The 8,820-nt window shown below is 45.1% G+C and overlaps 1 pseudogene; it reads right to left on the reverse strand.

Annotated features, from left to right (window-relative positions):
• Positions 1–2,031: 2,031 nt before the first annotated feature.
• LOC114473993 (uncharacterized) lies at positions 2,032–5,203 on the reverse strand (annotated as a pseudogene).
• Between the last annotated feature and the right edge of the window lie 3,617 nt (positions 5,204–8,820).

Consider the following 8,820-nt stretch of genomic DNA (forward strand, 5'->3'; position numbering starts at 1 on the left):
AAAAAAAGACAACACTGACTACAGATGAGAATACACAAAAAAGGACTGTTCAGAACAATTCAAGAATGTTTGACCAGAGAGACATGTAAACCCAGGTAAATTTGCGATGGTCAAACAGGGGACGCGACCCAGATAAGCAAACTGCTTCTCTTGTCTCCTTTTTCGGCATGTACAAAAAAAAAAAAAAAAAAAAAAAATGTAAAAAAAAAAAAGTGAATGTAACCATGTCGGAAATAAAAAAAAATAAATAAAAAAAATAAGTAAATTGGAACAATCCTGCTTAGCGCACTTAGGAAAATACTATGAAATCTTCCAGGTCCTCCATTCTGACTGTTGGTTGATGCTTGTTTGATAGTTTAAAAACCTAGCAGTGGCCTCCATGTTGGATCTCTCTTTCTCTCACTCAGTCGTATCTTTTAACCTCCCTCTGGTTTGATGTAACACTATCTACCTCAGCCAGTGTCCAATCAGAGGCAGACAGCTTGATCTTTGGACATCCTTCTCCACTGCTGTCACCGTCTCTCCCCAGGGATCAGAAACTAAATATGAGAGCTAGAGGAAAAGCTGAGTCATCCTGCCTAAAGGATAAAAGTGTTCCTACAAAGTGAGCACCAGAGCCGACATTGATTTGTGATGCGTCGTCCTAAATATATAGGTTGTCCCACGCCTGTTGACTGGTGGCGGTAATGCACCGCAAATTTAGCCGCTAAGCCACCAAATCCTTAGGACGAATTAGAAGAACTTACATCAACAATAAAGACGTGAGCATCAGAATTAGGATCAGCGTGAGTCCCAAGGTGCAACACATGCTAAATAAATCCCGCACACAGTCTTTAAAAGTGTTTCACTCTTCAACCTTCTAGACTATGCAAAAGCCAGATAGCATAGCACACAAATACAACAGCAATGAACAAAAATGTGATTTTTAAAGGTCCAGTATAGACTTTACACAACTTCCGTGTTTTGTACCGGAAATACACAATCGTTGTGGAAACCTACTTCCTGTTGTGGTCAAGGCAACAAGTAAACAACAAAGATTGCGCATGCAACGAGCAAGAGTTCTTGTAGCATATCTGGCTGTTCTTGTATTGCCCAAAAGCAGCCTTATCTATCGTTCCACTACTTCCCTGTTAACGGTGAAGCTAGACAAAAATGGGTTCAGACTATTCGGCAGGATGAAGGACCAATGTTTACTATTAAAATTGGCAGTACTTAGTCTACAGCAGACACTTCACACCAGAAGATGCCGTCTTGGGGATCACTGTCACCATCACTGCTGGATTCTGGAAAAGTACCGTTTTTTAAGTTGGCCAGATCTTCACAAATTTGCACATCTATGCTTGATGTACAAAGCAACACATAGTTTGGCTCCTGCCCCCCTTGCAGGACTCATTAGCGAGCGGGTCACTAGAGGCTCTGTGAGAGGTGACTGTGTGATCCCTCTGCATAAGAGCACCTTCAGTCAGTCCGCCTGGTCCGTTAGAGAGTTGAACTCACTACCAGGGAATGGCTGATGAACACTTACACCTGCCATCATTAACTGTGAGCTCTCATGTTTGTATGCTTTGTTTATCCTGTAAATACTGTGTAATCCCTTGCTGTGGGCGGGTCACTGATTTGACAATGCTTTTACCGACAGCTTGAGTCGTGAAGTAAAAGCAATGTCAAAACGCAAATGGAAAAGACAAAGACAAAACAATAAAAGCAATGACAAAATGGAAAAAGGAAAATGGAAAAAGAATATACTACATTTGAATATTTGTTCATCATTGATTCTCTTTATATTTCCACATTGTTATTATTGATTCTCTATTTATTTCGAAATTTGTATTATGTTTCGCTTTATATTTCCACATGCATTTCCTTTTAATTTTGGCACTCCTGTGATTCCATAAAAGTAATGTATATCACTAGTTTTAACAAACACTCTTAGTGCAACTTAGACACATCATCAGTGTTGTATCCTGGGTTCATTGGGTGTTTCGGGTCTCACAACAGACACCCTTGCCCAGGTGACCCAGCCAAGGTTGATCAGGCCCCGGCTTGTGTCTAAGTAGCTTATGTGGCCCACGGAACCTCCCTGCTTGATCCACAGCCATCTTGACGCCTTTTCTGATGGCTTTCCTGTTCTGCAGTCCCTTCACTCCAAACATCCTGAGTGCCCTGATGAGAATCTAGCCGACAAATGCTCTGCACCCAATCTTGACGGGGTTGCATCGGGTCCTCCATCCCCTTCTTCAGCATCCGCCCACCAGCTCCTCATACTTGGCCCTCTTCCTTTCAAAGGCCTCCTCCATCAGGTCTTCCTAGGGAACAGTCAGCTCCAGCTGGACCACTTGCCTCGTTGTTTCAGACACCATGACTAAGTCTGGCCAGAGTGTGGTCACCGCAATGTTCTCTGGGAACTAGAGCTGTTTTCCTAGGTCGACCATTAGCTGCCAGTCCCAAGCTGTTGCCAGCAGCCCCCCTTCTTGACTCCGGTGCTGCTGTGGCTTCTCCCCAGCCCTAACAAAGGCGATGGACTGCCTTGTTGGTTGTTGGTGCTTGCTGGTGGAGATCCCTGTGCTGATGACCTCTGCAATAACTTGTAGCGCTTGGTTGTGGCGCCAGCGGTAACTTCCATCTCCAAGTGCCCGCGGGCAGCAGCTCTGGATGTGCTCCAGTGATCCAGCTTTCTGGCAGAGAGGGCACAGTGGGGTCTTGGCCAAGCTCCAGCAGAAGAGATCTCCGTAGCTCTGTCCACAAGATCTTCTGGTCAGCTGCCTTATCCCATCGGGTCCATGCACCCTGCTGCCACATCCCTACTGTTTACCGCAGCGAGCTTCCTCCACCTCCGCTCGGACCTCCTCCTGGATCAGCTGACGCCTTTCCTTTTCTTGGGACTTGTTGTATTGAGGTCTTGGATTGCTTCCGGGACCAACCGGTCCGGATGCCACTGTTCCCAGCAGCTTGCTGTGTCGCAACCGAGCCTCAGCCTGGTTGACTGCCTCATGAGCCTTCCACTTCCTGCCGGTTCTCACTTCTATGCCTGCCTAGGAGACTTTGATATTGCTGGAGTCCTTATACAGCAGCACCTCTCTTGCTCGGGGAACCATAAACTCCTCCGTCAGACTACTGAAGGGCAGTTTTAGTTTGTTGGCAATGCTGCTGAGACTTTGTGGTAAGCCCAACCACTTCTGGAGGAAACAGCTGAACTTCCTCTCGAAGTACTCGATGGTCATTGGGACGTCATAGACCAGCAGTGGCCAGAGGAGTCGTGGCAAGATCCCATGTTGGTAAATCCAGGCTTTAAACTTGCCTGGAAGCCCCGACTTATCCACCGCTGTCAGCCAGGTTCCCAACTCCTCTGTTGTTGATCGGAGTGCTGCGGTCATGCAGAGATGCAGTCATAAATCTTGTCCAGGCTCTTAACTGGCTTCTCTCCCACAGATGGGACACATCCTTTCGAGAAGAGAAACTGGTCGATGACCTTCCCCCTCCTCACAACCAGGGACCTGGACTTGGCTGGCTTGAAGTTCATCTGTGCCCAGCTAATGAGATGCTCAAGGCCTTGCTGGATCCATCTGCAGCCCGGAACTGATGTTGAAGTCACTGTCAGACCATCCATTAATGGTCTGATTGGGGGCTGCCGCATACCGGAGTTGGTGAGTGGGCCTCTGCACTCCACCTCTGCTGACTTCACCACCATATTCATGGCCAAGGCAAACAATATCACCAAAATAGTGCATCCGGTAATAATGCCCTTCTCAAGCCGATGAAATATAAATGTTACTGTTCCAGAGGTGACTCTCAAACTGAAGCAGCTGTAATAGTCCAGTATGAGGTCCCTGATCTTGCCTGAAACGTGGTGTCGTTCAAGCGAGGTTTCCACCAGCTTGTGTGAAATAGACCCGTAGGCATTGGGAAGATAAAGCCAAAGGACTGCCAGGTCTCCCTTGCCTTCACGTGCCTCCCAGATCAGCTTGGTAACAACTCCTGTATGCTCAATGCATCCTGGGACCTTTGGGACTCCGCCTTTCTGCACCAAGGTGTTAATGTAGGTGTTCCTCAGAAGGAACTCTGTCATGCGCCGGGCAATGATACTATAGAATATCTTGCCCTCAACACTGAGGAGTGAGATAACCCTGAACTGCTCGATGATACTTGAGCTTTCCTCCTTTGGAATCCAGACACCCTCTGAATGTCTCCACTGCTGTGCCACCTTCCCCTTTCTCCAGATGACTTTAAGGATTGTCCACAGTCGCTTTAAGAGTCTGGGGCATCTCTTGTAGACAACATATGGCACCCCACTTGGACATGGGGCTGAACTGGTTCTCGCAGCTTTGACAACCTCCTCAACTTCTTTCAAAGTTGACTCCTTAATGTTAAATGCCGAGGTGCGTTCTGGCGGAGTTATCAAGGCCCTGCATGGCCCAAGATGCTCCTCTCTTGCACTGTCACTATAGGTGGTACTGAGGAACTTGTTAACCTCATCTTCAGTACAGGCAAGGTGGCCACTTCTTTTCTGCCCAAGGACCTTTTTGGTGAAGCCAAAGGGATTTGAGATGAAGGCTGCACGTTTCCTAGCCCTTTCCTTGCCCCCCCTCCTATGCCACTTGGCTTGACGAAGGGTGGTGAGTTTTTTTCTTCAGGATACTGCGAAGCTCTGCCAGCTCGGCCTTCTCCTCCTCCCTTGCCTGCTTAAACTGCCGCCCAAGCAGTCTAAGCTCCTGCCGAAGCTGGCTAATCTTCACCTCCCTTCTGTTTTGCTCCCCTTGACCTCTGGTTGGCTGTTGTTGCTTTATGCCAAACCTTTTCGCACCAATGCTTATGATCATTGCAGCTATCGTCCACAACGTCTGGTCCTTTGCAGTAGCTTCAAGGACTTGGTTCAGGTCCTCGTCAAACTGGAGCCAATCTCTTTCCTTGTTGGCAGCAGGCCACATGACCCACCGGTGTTCTGAATGCCTGACACAAGGTGGGGCTTGTGGAGCATGGAGGGTCTTGGCACTGTGGTTGACTCCTTGCCGGGCTCCTCCTGTGTCTCACCAGGTAATAGACCTGTGCGTTGCTCCACCTGCTTCCCTGTCAAACATTTAGTTTTGGCCTGGTGGATCTTCAGGACATGCTGGTTCTTGCAAACTTTGCCACATGAACAGACTGCACTTGTTGTTTTTTCATTAGCATGGTTCGTCCTGTTTGTTCGTCCTGTTAGGGTGTTCATTCTCCCCCCCTCTTGGCCACCCCTGGGGGTATAATTCAGTAGAGTTTTCTGTAGCTTGCCTATGGGTGCCCCCTTCATGGGAGCCGCAGTTTGGGTTGCTGACCCTCTCTGCCCGGTTGCTGTCTTTCCAGTTATCAGCTGTCTCTCCAGCAGTCGCCATACTGTTTATGGTTGTCATCCGGCCTATTCCCGGAGGTCACTGGCTTGGCCAGATCAACTAGTTTTAACAAACACTCTTAGTGCAACTTAGACACATCTACAGTGTTGTAACTATATAAAAGCCATTAAAAAATATTTTTTCATAATACTGCCCCTTTAATATACTACAGCCAGAGGCTCAACTTCAAAATAACTAAATTAATATCATATTATTAGTATTGATATTACTAATTAAATGCAATAACATCATACTAATTTAAATATTTTTGAAGTTGAGCCTCTGAGACGGTGGTAGTATCTTAAAATAAATATATGCATGGTGTGGACAGCGGATTGAATTTTGCTGAAACTGTTTTGCTACTGTGAATATTATTGTGCTTAGTCTTTTTCCTCTTTAAAGTAATAGAAAAAGCAGTGTTGAAAAGTTATTTTAAAAGATAAAAACAGAGACCTTGTAACACCCTAGGAGGATATTTTGAATATCCTTTCTTGTGCAATGACCTGCAAAGCAGTGTTTACGTGTTTAAATAAAGAAATGTTCAATAAACAATGAAATGTTAACAACAGAATGTTTGATATCCTTATTGTATGAATAGAAACAATGATCAAGTGATGTTAAATAATTGCTACGTGAAAAATTAATCGCTCAATTAATCGTTAAAAAAAAATTATCATTTGGGGGACAGCTCTACTGTTTACGCAACAACAAGGAAAACATGCCATTCATTTACAGCATGTAACTTTCTAATACCTGATTTTCAAATACTTCCCTTGATATAATTTACTTGTGGAAGAAAACACCCAATGGTAAATCTCTAATTTTGATCAATTACTTTGGTCTTTTCTCATCCTCGTGACATGAAAAACTAAACGTTAGTGTAAGATGCTGCATGATGGCTGTATTTCATAGCAGTGATGTTTTCAATAAGCATTTGTTTCATGGGAAGTCACACCAACAGCCTGGATAGGCCTGAGGGAGGCGGGGCAGCAGATGGCAGGCATGCTAACGCTAATGACAGGAGACTAATAAGACGGCAGCGCCACTGGGGTCGGTGCACAACATGCTATTAACATGTAACATTTAGCTAACCAGATTAGCTGTTAGCGAGGCATCAAGCATGTGTCAGCGTAGAACTTTTAAAGCTGGTGTTTCCAATCACCTGGACATAGGTCTCTAGCTGGGTTTCCATTACAGATTTTCACAAAATAAAAGTGATATTTCTAAAGGTCGACAAAGTATAATTTCGCTTTAAATGTGTTTTCATTGAAGGCTGTTTTGGGCAAGAGCCTCCCATGAAATCACAGAACCTCCTTTGTCGTTTTACGTCTAATGTTGCAGTAAGATTCTTAAAGTACACTACTAAGAAATGTCCCGGACTCCTCTTCTGTTTACACGTACCGCATCATGTGACCATATATATATATATGTGTGTATTTATGGAAAAAGTGTTACCATGGCGCTTTTGCCACACATTTCAATATCAAAACGTCTAAAACACCTCCCCATGAAAGTGTAAAAACTTTTTTGTGATAATTGAGTGCTTTTTCGAAATTCAGGTGTTTCCATTACCCGTTTATATTGTGCAAATCTATTTCTTTCATCACCTCACACAGATGACTAGATTTATTAACATAATAAATAACCCTGATACATGTAAAGCCACAAGTTTTCTGCTTCCTTCACAGCAGACTGCTCCGGGTGCCAAAAACCTTTTACTCTCTCTGACTCCCTTGTCCTTCTGGTGCTTGCCACCGACAATCCAGGGGTGGGAGTTCAACCCCCCCACTTCTTCACCATGTGCTGGTCATGTGATAACCAAGAGCATGACTTGAGCCTTTGTTTTCTTCTGTTTTCAGTTCCAAGAATCATTATCTTCACCTCTCTAGTTGGCTCAGGTTGATACATCTGGATGAATATTTGAAGATGGATGAGAAGAACAGAGTGTGGAATGAGGTGCAGCTTCTCATCTCTGCCCTGTCCTCATCCAAAGTTCAGCTGATCTGCATTGGTTCACCACCTGAAAAAAAAACCTCAGACTGATGGTCTGATTAAGCACTCGAGCAGAGCTCCCTCATGAGTTCCTGATTAGAAGAATAATACTGATTTATGATGGATCGCTCGTCCTAATCCATCCATTGGACGTCTCTTGGGCTTTTTTTGGCTCCAGATGAAGAGAATCCATCCCGAATCCAGGCTGTAACTCACTGAAACCCAATTAATGATGATTAATGTCGTTTTGAGAAGCAGCAATTGGAAGCTATGGCTTCATATTTGCCATGACTTTGTGCCAATGATGAAAATTGCTGTGCATTACCTTAGCAAAGCTGAAATATGAAGTCTAGCTAAACATGAGCTGTTCCCAGCTACACCATCCACATCCTCCCCTGCTCGTCTTCATCTTTGCCCCATCTCAAAGTCACACGGGTGAGGCAGTGGGGAGGGGGAGGGGCCAAGGCTGGCCCACGATGGAGCAGAACGGAGAAAAATGACAGAGATGAACAAAGGTTGATTAAATGGGTTTTCAATTCTCAGCGTCTCCCCCTGAAACCACTGCATTAATTTGCTCCATTACATATTTGAGAGGGAGCGGATGTATTAAGAGCTGCTGTAAATCATATCACTGACACGTTGTGGAGCACGCCGCCAAAATAAAAGCTCAGGCTGCTTTCATTGTAGCATTCAGCAAAGTAAGTGAGCGGCGGTCAATAATCACTAGGGTTTGGCTCTGATGCCTCAGACGCTTCAAATGTTGGACGTCCAAAGATGATGACTGATGGGGGCCGGGGTTGGGGGGATCTGTTTAGCAGCTTAGAAGAAGTTTCAATAGTGGAGTAATGACAGTGTTACAAAGTGAATTTCTGAAAAGTAAGAAGAAGGGTTTTCCGCTGATGCCACTTTCGGCCGATCCAAGCACCTTTATAAACCGAAGGGAGCAGCAGTATTCAAGCAGGGGCAGTCCCCTTGCTTCCACACAGGTGAGCCCTGGTTGACAAAAACACCAACTACCTGGGTCTCCACAATTCAAACTCTAATGATGCACACATCTGAGCACTTTTATAAAACTGATGGGATAAGGAGCATCAAAGCATCAGATCTCCTCTGCTTCCACACTCCTTCTCCCATTGATGGGACTTAGTCTCTGAACGGTGAGAACCGACTGCCAGGGCCTCCAGCGGGTGTAATTCGGACTCCACCCGGGAATGACACACATATTTGGACTCGGAAGGGCCATGGCTTTCCGCTGATCTGAGCACTTTTGTAAAACCAATGGGAAGATCAGTATCAAAGGGACTGACCTCCTCTACTTTCCCACTCCTTCTACAAGCTTTCAACTTATGACTGGTATGTATTTTCTGTATTTACTTTTATTGTTGTTACTAGTTTCTCCTTTTGACTTGTGTAGTTGTTTTAACAACTGTAAAGTGCCTTTGAGTTTTTGAAAATCGCTTATAAATAC

The sequence above is a fragment of the Gouania willdenowi genome, chromosome 13 (assembly GCF_900634775.1).
Source record: "Gouania willdenowi chromosome 13, fGouWil2.1, whole genome shotgun sequence".
NCBI classification, from domain to species: domain Eukaryota; kingdom Metazoa; phylum Chordata; class Actinopteri; order Blenniiformes; family Gobiesocidae; genus Gouania; species Gouania willdenowi.